This window comes from Lithobates pipiens, unplaced genomic scaffold (genome assembly GCF_037356315.1).
Source record: "Lithobates pipiens isolate NorthernLeopardFrog02 unplaced genomic scaffold, aLitPip1_a1.2 Scaffold_30, whole genome shotgun sequence".
Lineage (NCBI taxonomy): Eukaryota > Metazoa > Chordata > Amphibia > Anura > Ranidae > Lithobates > Lithobates pipiens.
In genome coordinates, this window is record NW_027507791.1 from 159,339,864 (window position 1) to 159,360,542 (window position 20,679).

At 45.0% G+C, this 20,679-nt stretch overlaps 1 protein-coding gene across 2 annotated transcripts in view; it reads right to left on the reverse strand.

Annotated features, from left to right (window-relative positions):
- Positions 1–20,679, reverse strand: part of TMEM121 (transmembrane protein 121) — a 261,861-nt gene that overhangs the window by 164,026 nt on the left and 77,156 nt on the right. The window lies entirely within an intron of this gene.

Genomic DNA, 20,679 nt, shown 5'->3' on the forward strand with positions numbered 1-20,679 from the left:
AATTGCGCGGTCGTGCGACGTGGCTCCCAAACAAAATTGACGTCCTTTTTTTCCCACAAATAGAGCTTTCTTTTGGTGGTATTTGATCACCCCTGCGGTTTTTATTTTTTGCGCTATAAACAAAAATAGAGCGACAATTTTGAAAAAAACGCATTATTTTTTACTTTTTGTTATAATAAATATCCCCCAAAAATATATAAAAAAACATTTTTTTCCCTCAATTTAGGCCGATACGTATTCTTCTACATATTTTTGGTAAAAAAAATCACAATAAGCGATTATTGATTGGTTTGCGCAAAAGTTATAGCGTTTACAAAATAGGGATAGTTTTATAGCATTTTTATTAATAATTTTTTATTATTTTTTTTTTTACTAGTAATGGCGGCGATCTGCGATTTTTATTGTGACTGCGACATTGTCGGGGACCCATCGGACATTTTTTACACATTTTTGGGACCATTGTCATTTATACAGTAATCACTGCTATATAAATGCAGTGATTCCTGTGTAAATGACACTGGCAGTGAAAGGGTTAACCTGTGGGTGGCAGTGTAGGGGTTAAGTGTTCCTAGGGGTGTGTTACTAACTGTGGGGGGGTTGGGCTTTCATTTAGTGTACACTGATCTCTGCTCCAATCACATGGAGCAGAGATCAGCGTCACTAGTTGCTAGGCAGAATGAGAAAATGTTGTTTATACAGCATTTCCTCCATTCCGCCGCTCCGTGAGACGATCGCGGGGATGCCCGCGGCGGCGCGCTCCCGATGGCACGGCGGCAACGAATATTGGACGTACATGTACGCCAATATGCCTGCCCGTGCCATGCTGTCGACGTACATCGTTGTGCGCTGGTCGGGAAGTGGTTAAAGAAGGAAGTTACCCTGCAATTAACCAATGTTTACTGGAGTGTTGAGGGATTCTGTGTATCAGCATGTTGTATACCCCCCGAAGAACAGGTTCTGTTTAGGGAAATTGCCCCACATCTATCCTTAGCTAAACCTAAAAGCCGAGATTGGAAAGATGTAGGACAGTTGTGAAGTTGTGAAGGAATGTCAAGACCTAAGAGATTGGGCTCCTGTGGGCCTACCTGATTTATACAAAAGTAAGTCGACAGGTTATTTCTGTCACAAACCCTTGGGACACGAAATCATTACAACACCCTTAGCACACATGTGGGCTGCAGGAACTGAATGATACTTGGCACAAGAGGATCATCTGTTAGATGGGCTTCCAGAGACACTGTGGACTAGAGGTCCAGCAGATGTAGGACTCATAAAAGGAGTCCAACCAGTAACCATCACTCCAAAATCACACTACAGACCCCACCTTAGACAATACCCCCTTAAGAAGGAAGCAGAGGAGGGTATAGCCCCTGTAGTAGATGAACTTTTAAAAACTGGGGTGATTATTCCATGTCCTGACAGCCCTTGCAATACTCCTCTTTTCCCTGTTAAGAAAGCTCTGCCTTCTACAGGCTGGAGAATGATACAAGATCTCCAAGCTGTTAACCAGGCAGTTATACCAAGAGCTCCTGTGGTACCAGATCCACACACATTACTGAATTATTTAGATCCAGGGAATGAATTATTTTCTGTGATTGATATAAGTAATGCCTTCTTTAGTATTCCGGTGCACCCTGACCATCAATTTTGATTTGCCTTCACCTACAGGGGAAAAAGGTACACCTTCACCAGACTGCCCCAGGGCTATTGTGAGTCCCCTACCATCTTTTCACAAGCAATGTCCTCAAACTTGGCTCAGTTTATACCCCCAGGGGGAAGCCAGCTCCTCCTCTATGTAGACGATATCTTAGTGGCGTCTTCCACAGAGGAGGTTTGTAGGGCTGATACAATGGCTCTGTTATATTTTCTCCATGATCAAGGGCATAAGGTAAATAGAGCTAAACTTCAGTTGTGGCAACAGCAGGTCAAATACTTGGGGTACAACATCTCAAAAGAAGGTCGGCACCTGGATGAGGAGAGAATACGAGCACTCCTCCAGCTGCCAAAACCAAAGACAAAGAAACAAATGATGTCAAATTTCTGTAGAGCCTGGATTCCTGGGTATTCAAAACTGACGGCCCCATTGCTACAGGCAATATATGGGAGCCCGATGGCCCCCCAGGATGCTATAAAATGGAGTGAGGAAACAGAGACTGCTTTTACTGACATAAAACAAGTCCTTTCTAGCTCATCAGTGTTAGCCTTACCAAATTATGACAAACCTTTTGAACAAACAGTGGACTCAAGGGAAGGTCACATGACATCAGTACTTACACAGTCACATGGTGGCCACCAGAGGCCGATTGCCTACTACTCTACAAAGTTAGACAGTGTAACTAGAGCACTTCCACCCTGTGTACAGGCAGTGGTCGCTGCAGCTGAAGCAGTCAAGGCCTCAGCATCTATAGTGCTGTATCACACACTGACTCTCAAGGTACCACATGCAGTGTCTGTTATCCTGTTACAGCAAAAGATATCACATTTGAGCCCAGCACGACACCTTTCCTGTATGACAATACTCTTGACACAACCTCACTTAACAATACAGAGGTGTACTACATTAAACCCATCCACGCTACTACCACTTCCTACTGACGGGTATAAACATGACTGCACTGTTGCCATCGCTGAAAAGGTACTGCCACGAAGTGATCTGAAAGATGTACCATTATCTAACCCTGACATGATAATTTTTGTTGATGGTTCTAGTAAGAAAAATCCAGATGGCACAAATGCAACAGGATATGCAGTAGTGACACAGGATGAGATTTTGGAAGCGGGGCCACTACCAAAACATTATTCAGCACAAGTTGCAGAACTTGTAGCATTGACAAGAGCATGTATACTGTCAGAAGGAAAATCTGTAACCATCTACAATGACAGTCAATATGCCTTTTCAACAGTGCATGTTTTCGCACAACAATGGAAAAACAGGGGGATGGTCACCTCCAGTGGTAAACCAATTTCACATACGGACTTCATTTTAGAACTCCTAGATGCAATACAGTTACCAAAAAAGCTTGCAATCTGTAAATGTCAAGCACATACAAAATATACGGACCCTATCTCAAAGGGAAATAAAAGGGCAGATGAAGCTGCCAAAATAGCGGCACAAGAAACACATAAAATAATGACAGAACAGGAAATCATAGTGATAGATCATACAGTCCTTACTGATATGCAGCAAAATGCCCCCCCTGGGGAAAAACAATATTGGAAAACAAAGGGTTGCACAATAATTGATGACATTTACACATCACCTGAAGGGAAACCGGTATTACCAAAATCTTTATTTAGGTATGCAGCAGTATTGACACATGGAGTAACGCATGTGTCAAACAGGGGGATGACTGAGATGTTAAATAAAGTATGTACAGCCCATGGATTCACAAATTACTCAAAAACTTTTTGCTCTCAATGTCTTATATGTGCAAGGCACAATGCTCAGGGAGGTATAAGACCACAGAAAGGGAAGTTCCCTACACCGCAATATCCATTCCAACACATTTGCATAGATTTTATTGAATTAGACAAATGTGAAGGGAAGAAATATTGTTTGGTAATTATAGACGCCCTGACAAAATGGGTGGAGATATTCCCGACAGGAAGTGCAGATGCACAGACTGTAGCCAAAGCATTACTAAGAGATATTATTCCTAGATTTGGAATCCCTGAAAGGATTTACAGTGATAATGGACCCCATTTTGTAAATAAAACTATACAACATTTGACAGAAGTGATGGGTATCCAAATAAAAAACCATTGCGCCTACCACCCCCAATCAGCTGGACTGGTGGAGAGACACAATGGAATTTTAAAAAATAAGCTGAGAAAAGCTATGGAAGAAACTGGTAAAAATTGGATGTACTGCTTACCATTGGCGGTAACTAGTATACATATTACACCCACAAAAGAAGGTTTGAGCCCATTTGAAATAATATATGGAAGGCCATATAAAATACCCTTATTGCCAAATGAAACACCAGCTGAAGAATCTGAACGTACTCTATCAGAATATATGTCTAATCTGTTGAAACAGAAGCAAATTAATGAAGTTTGTTCTATTCCAGAAGGTCCAATCCAAGGAGAAGAGAAAATCCATATTGGAGACTGGGTCCTGGTAAAAATAATAAAGAGAAAGCATTGGCACTCACCTAAGTGGGAGGGAACATATCAAGTTCTTCTCATCACTCCCACGGCTATAAGGATAGCAGAGAGGTCTACCTGGATTCACCAGTCCCATTGTAAGAAGGTTTTACAGGCAGAGTAGGGCCAGTTGGCTACAAGAGGTCCAGAAAATCCGGCTACAAAGGGAGGTCTCACACAAGGTGGGACTTGTCTCAAACCGGTGAAGTCTCCCTCCCCTTCCAACTCCCCTATCCTATCCGCTGGAACTCTGTAGCTGGTTAGGATGAAAGGGACAGTAATTATCCTTGGGTTACTGGTGACTCTAGGAGAGGCATCCATAAGAGGGGGTAGGCGCTACGGAAGAGTAGAGGAACCTTTGGATTGGGAAAGAACAGGAAAAGCATTAAATCTAACCTTTATAGAGGGAATAACTAGCACTATACTGGTAGACTTCTGTCAGATTGCAGATTGTGGGGATACAACTGGGGCTAGAGGACTTCTATGGGCAGATAAATATATCTGCTGGCTCTGGAATAAGGCAGGATGTCAAGCATGGGATCAGGCCCTGTGGACTACAGCGCATCAAGATTGGGGGTATAATCAACCAGGGGCTAAAAAGAGTGGTATAAAGGAGAGACTCATAATCACAAAAGCGGCCAACTCCCCCTGCACAAATAGTAAGAACTGTAACCAACTATTAATAACATTAACGGAGCCGAGGAAGGAAGATCAGCGGTTGTATTCCATGGGAGCATGGGTGTCAGGAACTGATCCCTCAGGAACATTTTTCCTTGAGGCATTACCACCTAGCCATAGCTTTGGAGACGGGCTACCAAGAAAAAAATGAGTGGTTAGAATGGTTGAGGTACACGGTTAGAACTCTGAAAAAGGAAAACTGTTTAGTTTGTGTCGGAGCCAGACCACATTTAGCAACAGTTCCTTTTCCTCTAGATCACAATACAGATCCAGAAGGTTTAAAATGTATGTTGCAATTGTATAATAAGAGCTATAAACCTGAAGCAAATTCTACTTGTCACACATTGAGTTTGTTGTTTCCCCCAGTACAGAGACCTCAGATACCTCCAGCGGTTACCGCTTATCCGGGCAACTTTACTTGTTTTGCACTCCCAGGGAACCGTAGCGCGGTGGATCTTGGGTCACTACCTGATGACTACTGTGTGGAGAGGATTAACACGGACAACGGTGACTGGGTTGAACATGACATTCAGAGAGCTGATGTCTGGTGGATGTGTGGGGATAAGAAACTGCGAGCTAGACTACCAGCCAATGCCCAAGGGGATTGCGCTATGGTCCAGCTGGCTATGCCCCTGAGAATCCTGTCAGAATACCCGTGGACTAAGAGTCACCGACAGTATCGTAGGGACACCTCTCCCTTGGGGTCATTTGACTCTCAGATCTACATAGATGAGATTGGGGTTCCTCGCGGGGTGCCGGACGAGTTTAAAGCCAGGAATCAGGTGACAGCTGGGTTTGAGTCTCTTCTCTGGTGGGTGACTATAAATAAAAATGTTGACTGGATTAATTATATATATTATAACCAACAACGATTTGTAAACTATACTAGGGATGCTGTGAAGGGCCTAGCAGAACAGTTGGCCCCCACATCTCTAATGGCCTGGCAGAACCGAATGGCTTTAGATATGGTCTTAGCTGAAAGAGGAGGGGTATGCAAAATGTTTGGTAGCATGTGTTGTACATTTATCCCCAACAATACAGCTCCTGGAGGGACAGTGACCAGAGCCTTGGAAGGACTGACTGCGCTATCGAATGAATTGGCGGAAAACTCAGGTATTAATGATCCATTCACAACTTGGCTTGAAGGATGGTTCGGTAAATGGACTGGATTTATCACATCATGTTTGATCTCAATCGCTGTGGCTTTGGCCGTTTTGGTCACTTGCGGATGCTGCTGCATTCCCTGTATTCGAGGACTTTCACAAAAACTCATTGAAACTGCAGTCTCAAGAACAATGTATCAAACCCTCTCTACCTCTGAGGATACCTATGTGGACATTGAAGCTCAACTTAATGACATACAGTCCGAAAGTGTATAACACAGGGACTATCATCGAAATGTGTTGAGATAAAATAGTCACACAAAGAGGAGGGAATGTTAGAAAAGTTTTAAATGTTTATTGTGTGACTATTAGAAAAACAATAGTCCTGAGACTGATTTGTTAAAAAACTTACTTCTGAGCACATTATTGTATTAACTTATTGTATTGTTTTGTCTTAATTAACTCCATAGTAAGTTGTAGAATCATTAGATGTAACTAAATATGATAGCCTAAGAATGTACGGAACATGGATAGCTAATAAAGGTACTAGTTCGTACCATGACAACGTTATTTATGTTCCCTCAGCCAATAGAAGCATAGAGATGTTATTCTTATGGGGTATGTGAGGGCGGAACACAGTCTTTTAGGAGACATTTTTTCTTCAGCTTTCGTCCTGTAAGCATGTCTCTCTGTTGTGGGCCACATCAGAAATAAATTTTCATGCTTCTCAGAACACCCGGAGTTTTTACTGATCACAAGGGAAATTCCTAACAATGTGGATGTCACGTGGTTCGGGGTTCCGGTCCAGATATATGTTCTGACTCCATGGTCCTGGTGTCAGAAACCATGAATCAGACCGAGACAGAAGTACAATTAAATTACACTTGTTTATTAACCACTTGCTTACTGGGCACTTAAACCCCCCTCAGTCCCAGACCAATTTTCAGCTTTCAGCGCTGATGCACTTTGAGTGACAATTACGCGGTCATACAACACTGTACCCAAATGAAATTTTTATCATTTTTTTCCCACAAATAGAGCTTTCTTTTGGTGGTATTTAGTTACAGCTCGGAGTTTTATTTTTTGCTAAACAAACAAAAAAAGATGCAAAAAAAAAAAAAAAAAATCATGTTTTAATAGTTTGTTATAAAATTTTGCAAACGGGTCATTTTTCTCCTTCATTGAAGTGCGCTGATTAGGCGGCACTGATGGGCTGCATTGGTGGGCACTGATGGGCTGCATTGGTGGGCACTGATGGGCTGCATTGGTGGGCACTGATGGGCTGCACTGGTGGGCACTGATAGGCATAGTTAAGGCGGCACTAATAGGCACAGATAAGGCGGCACCGATGGGCACAGATAAGGCGGCACTGATGGGCAAAGATGGGCACAGATAAGATGGCACGGATAAGTGGCACGGATGGGTGGCACGGATGGGCACTGATAGGTACCACAGATAGATGGGACTGATGGGTACTGATAGGTGGCTCTGATAGGTGGCACTGCTGGGCACTGATGGGCGGCACTGCTGGGCACTGATGGGCGGCACTGCTGGGCACTGATGGGCGGCACTGGGGTGCAGCACCTTTGAGGCAGATTTTGGGTGGCACTGTGGGTGGCACTGCTGGGTGGCACTGTGGGTGGCACTGTGGGCACTGCTGGGTGGCACTGTGGGCACTGCTGGGTGGCACTGTGGGCACTATGGGCACTGCTGGGTGGCACTGACAGGGGGGCACTTACTTTATTTCAGGATGGCACTGCGGGTGGCAGGTGGGCACTGGCAGGGGGCAGGTGTCCGCTTGAATTGCTGGCCGTGATCGGGACTGATGTCCCGAACACGGCCGCCGGCGATCGGCTTTTTTTTTTTCTCCTCGCGCTGACAGGAATACTAGCCGATTACCGGCTCCGTTTTATCACATGATCAGCTGTCATTGGCTGACAGCTGATCACGTGATAAGGGGTCGGGATCGACCCCTTACACGGATCGGTGATCAAGCGAGTCTCACGGACTCGCCGATCACAGAGCGCGCCGCGCGCGCCCCTCAGGGGGCGCGCAGGCCGCTCGTAACCGGGACGACGTCAATAGACGTAGTCCCGGCAATCTAGGTCCGCGCTAATGCCGTCATTCGGCAATAGCGCGGTACCCAAGTGGTTAAATAAAAAATAAAAAGGTAAATAGAGTAAGCGTAGTTAAAGCATAGCCAGAGTCCAGTAACCGGATCGAGTAGTCAGCCAGTCCAGAGTTCAATAACCAGATCAGGTAATCAGCCAGGCCAGAAGTCAGGGATCCAAATTGAGCAACAGAAAGCAGGATAAGGAGCCAGAAGGGATGTCAGCAAACCAGTCTTAAAACAGAACCGCAGGAGATGGTTTCTTGTGATGTGACCAAGATGAAGGCAGAGATGAAGTGAGCTGGACAGCTTTAAGTAGGCGGATCAGACGAGCAGGATTAGGAACAGCTGGGTAACTGTGGAGAGAGATGAGAGCTGGAAATTAGCTGACAGATGAGCAGCCAGCCCAGAGAAGGAAGGGCTAAGCCAGCCCTGACAGTACCCCCTCCTCAATGACCCCTCTCCCTCGGAGGGCCACTGGGCTTGAGGGGAAAGTGTCTATGGAACTCGCAGAGGAGGACAGGGGCATGGCATGTACGTCCGAGGATGAAACAGGGGCATTCCTCTGGACCGTACCCCTTCCAATGCACCAGGTACTGTATGCGCCCACGGAACCTACAGAAGTCAACAATGAATTGTACCACATACTCCTCATGGTTCTCAACCTGAATAGGGTGAGGACATGGCCCCCAGGTGGTAAAGCCTTGGGGCCCCCATGGTGTAGAAATAGTTCACGTGCTAACTGTCCTCTATTCAGGTATACAGTGATCTTGCGCAAAACCTTCAGTATCTAAATAATAATAAACAGTGTAACAAACATAAATGTGAAGGATTGATTACATTTAAAAAATAGTCCATTCATGTGATTAATCCAGTAATCCAAGTAATGCGAATAGCGAAAAGAGTAGTCTATTGCCCTGTACACACGGTCGGACATTCCGACGACAAAATCCGTCAGATTTTTTCAGACGGATTTTGGCCCAAACTTGTCTTGCATACACATGTTCGTACAAAGTTGTCGGAAAATCCGATCATTCAGAACGAGGTGACGGGACTATAAACAGGCCAGTAGCCAATAGCTTTCCTCTTGTAATTTATTCCGAGCATGCGTGGCACTTTGTGCGTTGGAATTGTCTACACATGATCGGAATTTAAACGATCAGATTTTGTTGTCGGAAAATTTCAGATCCAGATCTGAGAAAATTGAGTACTGTCCGTGATACTTTTTTTATTTGCACTAACATAATTTTTCAGGACAAGCTTTCGGGTATGTCCCCTTCTTCAAGGTCCAAGCAGTACTGATTTACAAATTTTTAAGCAGAATGTAAAAAAAACAAAAAACAAAAAAAAACACCTCTGAGGGAAAGAAGAGAAAAAAAAACAACAAAAAACACATACAAATCAATGGCAATAAAGATAACAGAAGAGTTAGGGAGAGCTATGGAATGGAGGGGGGGGGGGGGGGTTGCTAGTCACAGAGGGGGTTGTAAAACTTTAGTATAATGAGTAAGGAAACCTATATCTAAATTCAGGCCATTATTTTTTGTGTCAAAAAGAATTATCATTCTTAGTTCAAAGGTTTTCCTTTCCTGGATAGTTCTGAAATTCCCTTTAAGAACTAAAACATTGAGGCCTTCTATAGTGTGGTCCGGTTGTGAGAAGTGATGTCCCACAGGTGTACATAAACTGTCTTCTTAATGTTCCTTGATGGTATGTCTGTGTAAATTCATCCTCGTTTGCAACTTCTGTCCTGTTTCACCAACATAAGATCCTTTGCTGCACCTTTTGCATTGGATGAGGTACACAACATTGCTGGAGGTACAGTTGTAAGCTCCCATGATATTGAAGGTCCCGTTTGTGTGTGTGACACTTTTGGATACCTTCAATATCATGGGATCTTACAACTGTACCTCCAGCAATGTTGTGTACCTCATCCAATGCAAAAGGTGCAGCAAAGGATCTTATGTTGGTGAAACAGGACAGAAGTTGCAAACGAGGATGAATTTACAGACATACCATCAAGGAACATAAAGAAGACAGTATATGTACACCTGTGGGACATCACTTCTCACAACCGGACCACACTATAGAAGACCTCAATGTTTTAGTTCTTAAAGGGAATTTCAGAACTATCCAGGAAAGGAAAACCTTTGAACTAAGAATGATAATTCTTTTTGACACAAAAAATAATGGCCTGAATTTAGATATAGGTTTCCTTACTCATTATACTAAAGTTTTACAACCCCCTCTGTGACTAGCAACCCCCCCTCCATTCCATAGCTCTCCCTCTGTCTTATCTCACTAACTCCTGTGTTATCTTTATTGCCATTGATTTGTATGTGTTTTTTGTTGTTTTTTTTTTTTCTCTTCTTTCCCTCAGAGGTGTTTTTTTTTTTTTTTTTTTTTTTTTACATTCTGCTTAAAAATTTGTAAATCAGTACTGCTTGGACCTTGAAGAAGGGGACATACCCGAAAGCTTGTCCTGAAAAATTATATGTTAGTGCAAATAAAAAAAGTATCACGGGCAGTACTCAATTTTCTCTGTCACAATTGCACTAATACGGGTACAATCACATTAAGATCCAGATCCCAAACTTTGTGTGTTGGAAATTCTTACGGAAAAAGTCAGATGGAGCCCACACACAATCGGAATTTCCAACAACACAGTCCGATCGCACATTTTCCGTCAAAGTCCGACCGTGTGTATAGGGCATATTAGTGTTTTTTTTCAGACGACACAGCAGCTATCACCAACACCTCTGTCCTCACGGAACTCTCACCTCATAGGTATATAACATAAGCCTTGGATATCAATCCAAAAAATGGGGAGATCAGCATGCTTTTCTTCCTCAGCTCACATAAAGGATATTCTCTTCATGTGTTCAGATTAAAACTAAAGCCTCGTACACACGAACTGACTTTCCGACAACAAAACCGTGGAATTTTATTCGAAGGGTGTTGGCTTCAACTTGCCTTGCATACACATGGTCACACAAATGTTGGACAACCATTACGAATGCAGTGACATACAAGACGTACATGATATCTCCATTACGAATGCTAGTTTTACAAAGCCGAGCGCTTCCGGCTCGTCCTTGATTCCGAACATGCGTGTTTGTACTTTGGACTTTTGACTGACAGACTTGTGTACACACGATCGGAAAGTCAGACAACACGCATTTGTTGTCGGAATATTTAAGAGTATGCTTAGCCAACATTTGCTGGCTGAAAGTCCGACAACAAAAGTCCGATGGAGCATAACACATGGTGGGACTTGCCGCCAACAAGCTCACATCCAACATTTCCCATTGGAAAATCTGATTATGTGTACGCAGCATAAGTCTTAATATGAACACATTTAGAGAACATCCTTATCCTTTGTGGGAAGCCATAGCTGAGGAAGAATAGCTTGCTGATCTCCCCATTTTTTGGATTGATGACCAAGGCTTATATTCTATGCCTATGAGGTGAGAGTTCTGTGAGGACAGAGGTGTTGGTGATAACACCTGTGTCTTCTGAAAAACCACTAATAGACTACTCTGTTCACTATTCACATTACTTGGATTACTGCATGAATCACATGAATGGACTTTATTTTTTTATAATCAATCCTTCACATTTATGTTGGTTACACTGTTTATTATTATTTAGACACTGAAGTTTTTGTGCAAGATCACTGTATACCTTAATTCTGTTTAATTGTGTAGTTGTGAACACTTTTTAGGTTTTGCAGCATTTCCACTCATTTATATATTTTGTACGGTTATTTAGTAGTGCAGAGGACTAATATATATATATTTTCTGTCCTCTATTCAGCTACCAATCCAAGATAGTTCTATTCAAGCCCTGCCAGCCAGCCCACCTGCAATGACCTCTCTCCACTGCCCTTCCCACAGTCCACTCTTCTGGTTCTGCACCCATCTCAAACTGCAAACTCTGTTCTCTCAGGCGTGCCTCCCCAGTCCTCCCGACTGTGCTTCACTCACCAGCCCTCTTGGCTGCAAACAGTTGTCCTTCCTGGAGTCTCTTAGCAGTGTTCTCTCCCGCTGTCCTTTCCTTGCTCTCTCATGTGCCTCTTCTACAGGATCTCTTCTCTCCTGGATGCATCCAAGCCTCAGCCCCAGGTCACCCCCCCCCCGACTGGGAAGCTACCTGTTGGCCCCGACAGCCTCCACAAGCTCACTCCAGCACTTCCACCTGACAACCCCTCCCCAGCTGGGCTGACCGGGGGTATTTAAGGAGGCCTGCCCCCATCCAATCCAAGTTAGGGATTGGTCAAGGCTCCTCAGAATCTTGTGGAAAGAAGAGGGAGGCCCCAGTGATGCTGCCTGTGAGTCACCAGCTGATATCTTTAGCCACTCCTAGCCCAGAATTAAAATAAACAGGCCTGCCTAAATTTTCCTACTCTGCTAGAAAAATCCTCACTCTAGCACCTACGTAACTAGAGGGCGCTACACATAATTTATGCTCCTTGAAAGCCCAGAGGTGCAGGATAAGGAGCCAGAAGGGATGTCAGCAAACCAAACCAGTCTTAAAACAGAACTGCAGGAGATGGTTTCTTGTGATGGGACCAAGATGAAGGCAGATCTGAAGTGAGCTGGCCAGCTTTAAGTAGGCAGGTCGGACGAGCAGGATAAGGAACAGCTGGTAACTGTGGAGGGAGATGAGAGCTGGCAATTAGCCGACAGCTGAGCAGCCAGCCCAGAGAAGGAAGGGCTAAGCCAGCCCTGACAGTAACCCCTCCTCAATGACCCCTCTCCCTCGGAGGGCCACCGGGCTTGAGGAGAAAACGTCTACGGAACTCGCGGAGGAGGAAAGGGGCATGTACATCCGAGGATGAAACCCAAGAGCGTTCCACCATACCCCTTCAAAAGCACCAGGTATTTTTTGCGCCCACAGAACCTACTGGAGTCAACAATGGATTGTACCTCATACTCCTCATGGTTCTCAACCTGAATTGGGTGAGGATGTGGCATTGACCAGTGGTTGGTTACAGACCAACGGTTTCAACAAGGAGACATGAAACACATTTAAGATGCGCATACTAGGAGGAAGGTCCAATGCGTAAGCCACTGGGTTAATCCTGCGAAGGACATGGAAAGGCCCAATAAACTGAGGTGAAAATTCAGCGAGGGAACACAAAGCCGGAGGTTGCGAGATGACAGCCAGACCCTGTCCCCAACCTGGTAGGAAGGCGCAGGCAGGCATCTGCAGTCAGCATGGAGTCTGTACCTAACATTAGCATGACGCAAAGCCTCCTGGACTTGTACCCAAGTGGAACGAAGACTACAGAGATGCTCCTCTAACACATGAATACTCTGCGGAACAAACGAGTCAGGCAACATGGAAGGTTGAAAACCATAATTCGCCATAAATGGAGACAATCGGGAGGCAGAATTCATTGAAGTGTTGTGAACAAACTCTGCCTATGGTAATAGGTCTGACCAGTTGTTATGGTGGTCAGAAATATAGCAACGTAGGAATTGCTCCAAGGACTGTTTGGCTCGCTCTGCGGCCCCATTAGATTGCGGGTGGTATGCAAAAGAGAACGCAAGCTGGATTCCCAACTGTGCACAAAAGGCTCGCCAGAACCGGGAGACAAACTGACTGCCCCTGTCCGAGACAATCACCTTGGGTAGCCCATGTAAGTGAAAGATCTCCCAAGCAAAAATGGAAGCCAGTTCCTTAGAGGTAGGCAACTTCTTAAGTGGAATACAATTGCACATCTTTGAGAACCGGTCAACCACCATAAGGATAAAAGTGCTGCCTTGGGAGTTGGGCAACTCAACAATGAAATCCATTGACAGGTGAGTCCAGGGCCTCTCTCCACTGGGTATGGGTTGCGGGAGGCCCACTGGAAGGTGTTGTGGAATCTTACTCTGAACACACACAGAACAGGCAGCTACGAAGGCAGTAGCATCAGCCCGTAGACTAGGCCACCAGAATTGTTGGGAAATGTCCCAAATGAGTTGATTCTTCCCAGGATGGCCAGCTGCCTTGGGAGAATGGTAAGTCTGGAGCACAGCAGTATGGAAACTCTCTGGAACAAAGTAGTGGTCACAAGGTTTCCCAGAAGGAGCGTGGACCTAAACAGCAAGAATTTTGTCACCCAAAGGAGATGTAAGACTGGTGCGAACTGTACCCAAGATACGATCAGGAGGAATCATAGGAACCGTCTCCGACTTGGAAGTGGAGGAAAATTGTCGTGACAAGGCATCAGCCCTTACATTCTTAGTATCGGGTAAGAATGAGACAATGTATTTAAAGCTCAACAGGAAAAGAGCCCATCGCCCCCTTCTGGCAGAGAGTCGCTTAGCCTCAGACAAGAATGTAAGATTTTTTATTTTTTTTTGCAAATATCTTTTTATTGAATTTCCAATATATATATACAAAGATAAAAGTTAAAAATTAAAAGGTAGGTCCACAGAAAGCATTCCATCTGGTCATAGTATCATATACATATAGAAAGGGCACCTTCTTAAAGATATAACAAGCTATCATCTTGACTGGCTGGGATACAATGGCGTGCGTATAATAATGCCTACAATTCGCATCTCCTGTCCTTAATCGTCTGGATATGTTTGACCTCCTGCACAGTAACCAATATATAACCGATGACTTGTGGACCTATCAAAGAAATGAAGAAAACAAGGGAATAGAAAAGAATAGTGGAGGGGGAAAAAAATAGAAGGGGAGGAGTGGGAAGGGGTGGGACATTGGACTTGATACGTTAACCTCTCAGATTCTAGTTATGAGGTCATGCACTGCTCTAGAATTAATTAATTTTGTCCTGTACCAAAGAGAGTTTTACCCTCTTCAGAGTATTTAAAAAGATTCCAGTGGGTCCAGTTTTTTTTTATATGTCTCGTGTCTGTTGTTTGCTGTCATTATCATCTCTTCCTTTCTGTTTATTTCCTCTACTCTTTTCAACCAGAGTGCTGTGGTAGGTGGGTTTTGCTGTTTCCAGAGCAAGGGAATACAGGACTTGGCTGCATTCACTAAATGTCGTAAAATGGCTTTTTTGGAGGTTTTGATCGACATGGAGGAGACATGTAGCAGGAAAATAGCCGGATCATCTGGGATTATGAGCTCTGTAGATTTTTGAGATATAGTACGGACTGTCGTCCAGAAGGAGGTTAGTTTGGGACACGTCCAAAATATGTGTAGGATCGTTCCCGTGCTCGTTCCACATCTCCAGCATCTATCTGATGTCTCAGGGAAAATAGAGTGGAGGCTGCTGGGTGTCAGATACCATCTCATCAAAACCTTATAATTGCTTTCCTGTGTTTTGGTGCGAATTGAGGATTTAAGGGATAAGTGGATCATATTTTGTATTTGCACAGCGTTAAATGTATGCTGCAGATCTATTTCCCATTTCCTTATGCTGGGCAACTCAGGTTGTTCAGGGGGGGTATTCAGTAGAGTATATGTTTTGGACAGGACTTGAGGGAGAGGTTCCAGTCCTGAGCAGTAGTCTTCAAATGTAGTGAGGTGTCTAGCATATGTCTGGGGGTCCTTCAAGGTTTGAAGGAAATGGTGTAATTGAACTGCCAGACAGAATGAGAGCTGAAAAGGTCCTAAAGAGTCTGTTAGTTCTGCAATGATGGACCATCTGTCTCCTATCACAAACTTGGATGCAATAATGTTGCCGGAGTCTCGCAAAATCTGAAAGTATGTAGGCGACATGACTGGGAGAAACCTGGGGTTTCTAAAGATTGGGGTTAAGGGTGATGTCTTGGTCGTTTGGAATACCTGTATAATGGCCTTTGAGCACTGTTTCAGGGTGTTTCCAATCAAGGGATGTGTTTTTAGGTCGGGTGGTATTGCGTTCCAACACCAAATCGCTCTATTTAGATGGATGGCAGATTGCTCTTGTTCTATCTGCGCCCACAGTTTCAGTTCGACATGGTGCTGCCAATCAATGACTCTTCCCAGATGTACTGCTAAATAATATCCCCTGATATCCGGAAGTATGAGACCTCCGTAATGTTTTGGCATGGTTAATTGTGTATGCAGAATTCGAGGTTTTCTGCGGGCCCAGACAAAACGTGTGAACAAAGACTGAGCTTGTCTGAAGAATGCATTTGTTATATTAACTGGTAGAGCTTGAAATAGGTAGAGATACTTTGGGAGTATACACATTTTCAGTACCGTATATACTCGAGTATAAGCCGAGATTTTCAGCCTCTTTTTTGAGGCTGAAAGTGCCCCCCTCGGCTTATACTCGAGTCATCGCTGTCTGCCTGCTCGATCAGCGTGTCGAGCAGACAGACAGCGGCCATTCTATAATTCAAAAGCCGCGCCTCCGGCTCCGCCTTCGCCTGTGATAGGCGGAACACTGAATTTCCCAGCAGCCTGTGTTCCGCCTATCACGGACATCGTCTCATCCTCGTACTACGGACGAGGATGAGACGATGTCCGTGATAGGCGGAACACAGGCTGCTGGGAAATTCAGTGTTCCGCCTATCACAGGCGAAGGCGGAGGCGCGGCTTTTGAATTTTACAATGGCCGCCGAGGCGCCGACGAAGAGGGCACGGGACGGAGGCAAGGCACGGCATGGCACGGGACGGGACGGAGGCAAGGCACGACACGGGACGGAGGCAAGGCACGGCACGGGACGGAGGCAAGGAGGCAAGGCACGGGACGGAGGCTCGGGACAAAGGCTCGGGACACAGGTAGGCTGGACACACACACACACACACACACACGGACACACACACACACACACACACACACACACACACACACGGACACACACGGACACACACACACAGGGATGGATGGATGGAGACACACACACACAGGGATGGATGGATACACACACACACAGGGATGGATGGATGGATGGAGACACACACACACAGGGATGGATGGATGGAGACACACACACACAGGGATGGATGGATGGATGGAGACACACACACACAGGGATGGATGGATGGATGGACACACACACACACAGGGATGGATGGACGGACACACAGTGATGGACGGACACACAGGGATGGACGGACACACAGGGATGGACGGACACACACACAGGGATGGACAGGCATGTCTCACCCTCGGCTTATACACGAGTCAATAAGTTTGCCAGTTTTTTTGGGGGTAAATTGGGGGCCTCGGCTTATATTCGGGTCGGCCTATACTCGAGTATATACGGTAAGTTACATCTCCCAAACCAGGAGTGGAGGTTCGTCTGCCATTTAGTTAATAACGTCTTAGTTTTTGTAAGTAAGGGTGGGAAATTTAGTTCATATATTTGAGAAAAATTGTCCGAGATTTTTGTGCCTAGATAAGTCAGTGCAGTCGATGTCCATTTAAAACTAAATTCGGAGTGCATCGTCTGGAGGTATTTGGAGGCATAGCTATTCCCATCGCTTCTGATTTTGTAAAGTTAATCTTTAAATTAGATAAATTCCCATAAATCTCAAATTGTTTGAGCAGATTTGGGAGGGATATTGTTGGGTTTGACAATGAAAATAGAAGGTCGTCAGCATATCCTGAGATTTTGTGTTGCGTTTTTCCAATCTGTATCCCCTGAATGTCGGGGTTTAATCTAATCGCGGAGAGGAAAGGTTCTAAGGAGATGGCAAATAATAGGGGAGATAATGGGCAGCTCTGTCTCCTTCCATTTATAATCTGGAAGGGGTCGGAGAGTAGTCCATTTGCTTTTGCCTGTGCTGAGGGATTAGAGTATATACTAGCCACTGGATTTAGCATCACCTCTCCCAGACCCACATGTCTTAGTACGGAGAACATAAATGACCAAATTACTCGGTTGAACGCCTTTTCCGTGTCTGTGTTCAGAAAAACACACGGGGTTCCTTTAGACCGGGCTATGTGTATTTGATTTGGTACTTTAGAAGTGCTATCTCTCACTTCTCGCGTGGGAAAAAAATCCCACCTGGTCCAAGTGGATTATTTTCCGTACATGTTGAGCCAATCGGGAAGCCAGAATCTTGGTGTATAACTTAAGGTCTGTATTTAGTAGTGAAATGAGCCTGTAACTACCACATGCTGTGGGGTCTTTCCCTTCTTTATGTATTACAGAAATGTGGGCTTTTAGCGTGTCTCTGGCAAATTCTGAGCCAGAATCTATGGCATGGAATAGCTGGATCAGTCATGGGCCTAAGATTGGCAGTAATGTTTTGTAGTATTGTATGGTGTACCCATCCGGGCACGGGGCTTTCCCTGGTTTCACAGAACCCACGGATTTCAGTAGTTCTAGGAGGGTGATAGTCGAGTCTAATTCCTCACGGAGCTCCTGGGGCAGTGTTGGCATTTGGGATGTTCTGATATACGCCTCTATGGCTGCAAGAAGCGACCCAGACAACGGTAAATTATAGAGTTGAGAATAAAACTCTCTAAATTCTTGTGCAATCTGCGCTGGGAGGTTCATTTGTTGCCCATCATTTCTGACCACTCTGGGAATATATGAGGAGAGTTTGTGTTCTCTCACTTGTTTTGCCAACAATTTCCCACACTTGTTCCCTGATTCATAATTTACCTTATGGCAGAACTGCAGTGCTGCTTTAGCTTTGTATAACAGCAGATCCTTAATCTGTCCCCTAACCGTCGCAAGGTCTGCCTCCGGGGCCCGGGAGGGAGCATGCTTATGTTTGGACTCCACTGATTCTAATTTTTGGAACAGTTGGGTTAGTTGTTAGTTGTTAGTTGTACGCTCTATTTTTATCCTCGCTCCGTGCTTAATCAGGATACCCCTAATGACTGGTTTATGGGCCTCCCAAAATATGCTGGGGTCGCAGTCAGGCCTGACGTTTGTTTGAAAGTACAGGTCAATTTCTCTAGTCACCTCTGTCAGCACTTCTGGGGTCTGCAGGAGACTCTCGTTGAGGCACCAAAAACGGTGCCTGGGCGACGTGTTACCAGACAGGGCGTAGGTCATGAAGATAGGTGCATGATCAGACCATGTAATGTTTCCGATTGATGTGTCTCGAACAGCATACAATTGGCCATGGGGTATCATGAAATAGTCAATTCTGGTATAAACTCTGTGAGGGGAAGAGAAAAACGTATAATCTTTTTCTCCAGAATGTTGCAGCCTCCATACATCAATTAATTGGGCTTTGTAAAATCTTTTGGCTATACGTTTATGGTGACTTGGGGGAATAGAAGATTTACCTGATGAAGTGTCTATTGATGGTATTAGGGGGACGTTAAAGTCTCCTCCTAGAATCAAATGGCCCTGTTGAAAGTCTTGAAGTTTGCCTAATGTTTTCTCCAGGAATACAGCCTGATTTTCGTTGGGGGCGTATATGGTTGCTAATGTGATTTGCGTTTCTCCTATCAGTCCCCTGAGGAAGATATATCAATCTGTGGGGTCTACCAGAGTGTCCTGTGTTCGCCAGGGGATTTTCTTAGAGATCAGTATGGACACTCCTCTGGATTTGGCCAATGGGTTAATTGAGTGGAAAGTCAAGGGAAAGTGTTTTGTAAGTAATTTAGTTTGTCATTTCTGAAGTGTGTCTCTTGGACAAACACGATGTCCGTGAATGTTTTTTTTTTAAGGTCATATAGTAACATCCGTCTTTTCTCAGGCATTTCAAGCCCTCTAGCATTGAGGGACAGCACTCTGATAGCATCTAGTGCCATGTCAGGGATGGGGGAGGGAGAATGGAGGGGAGGAAGGGGAGGGGGGGAGGAAAGGGAGGGAGGGAAGGGAGGAAGGGCAAGGTGTAAGTTAGTATGTGGTTAAGGTTAGAAAAGAGTAGAGGAAAGGTAGACGAATAGAGGGTTCAAGAAAGGGGTCAATCCGAAAAAGGGAGTCAGAGAAGGTAAAGAACTACTATTTCTCGGCCCGAGGGCCTTATTCCGTGTAAACACACGGTCTTAGCATATGATTTACCCTGGGCCAAGGTGTTCCCCAGGCGAATATGCAATCCTAGTTGCGGGAAGAGGGAGGGCAGGACTCGATAGGCGAGCCCCCACCCCGGCAGCATTTAACGTCTTGCTAACATTATAAACATCCACAAAAAACAAGGAGGAAACAACATTCTTAACTTAAAAACTGGTATCGAAAGTGCAGATCTAGCATTTTAACAATATCCTGTTAATGGTGATTCAGGAATTAAAGGGTTACAATGCCATACATCTCCCCAACGCGGTCACGCTTCCCTCCCCCTCCCCGAGCCCACCAGAGCCACTCCCTGTGTCAAGCGGAGACTCCTGAAAACCCAGTGTTGGGTCGCATATCAGGGTCTAGCCTGCATTTCCCCCATCTAAACATTCAGTTATTGTGTATGGAGAGGCTTTGGCTCAGGCATTCATGAACCTCCCATTTCCCTGCCCGCTCCCTCAAGTTCTGATTCTCACCGCTCTCCCCCAAAGACATCGACGCACGGCCCCCTCAATGGGTATAGCTGGTGCCCCCATCCTGGGTTCAAGAGCAGGGAGTCTCTGGTTGCTCAGTTTCTTCCCCCAAGGCCAAAACATTCCAGGTGTAGGTTTAGTTATGGTACAATAATGGAGTGGGGGGCTGAACTCATAGCTGGCATCGCGTTGTTGCTATTACCTGTAAGTCAGACTAAAAGAGGCTCTCCGAGCCAGCTGGATATTTCCACTCGGGGGGACCACTCTATTCCGGTTCTGAGTAGTGGATGGTAGTCGGCTCACCATCG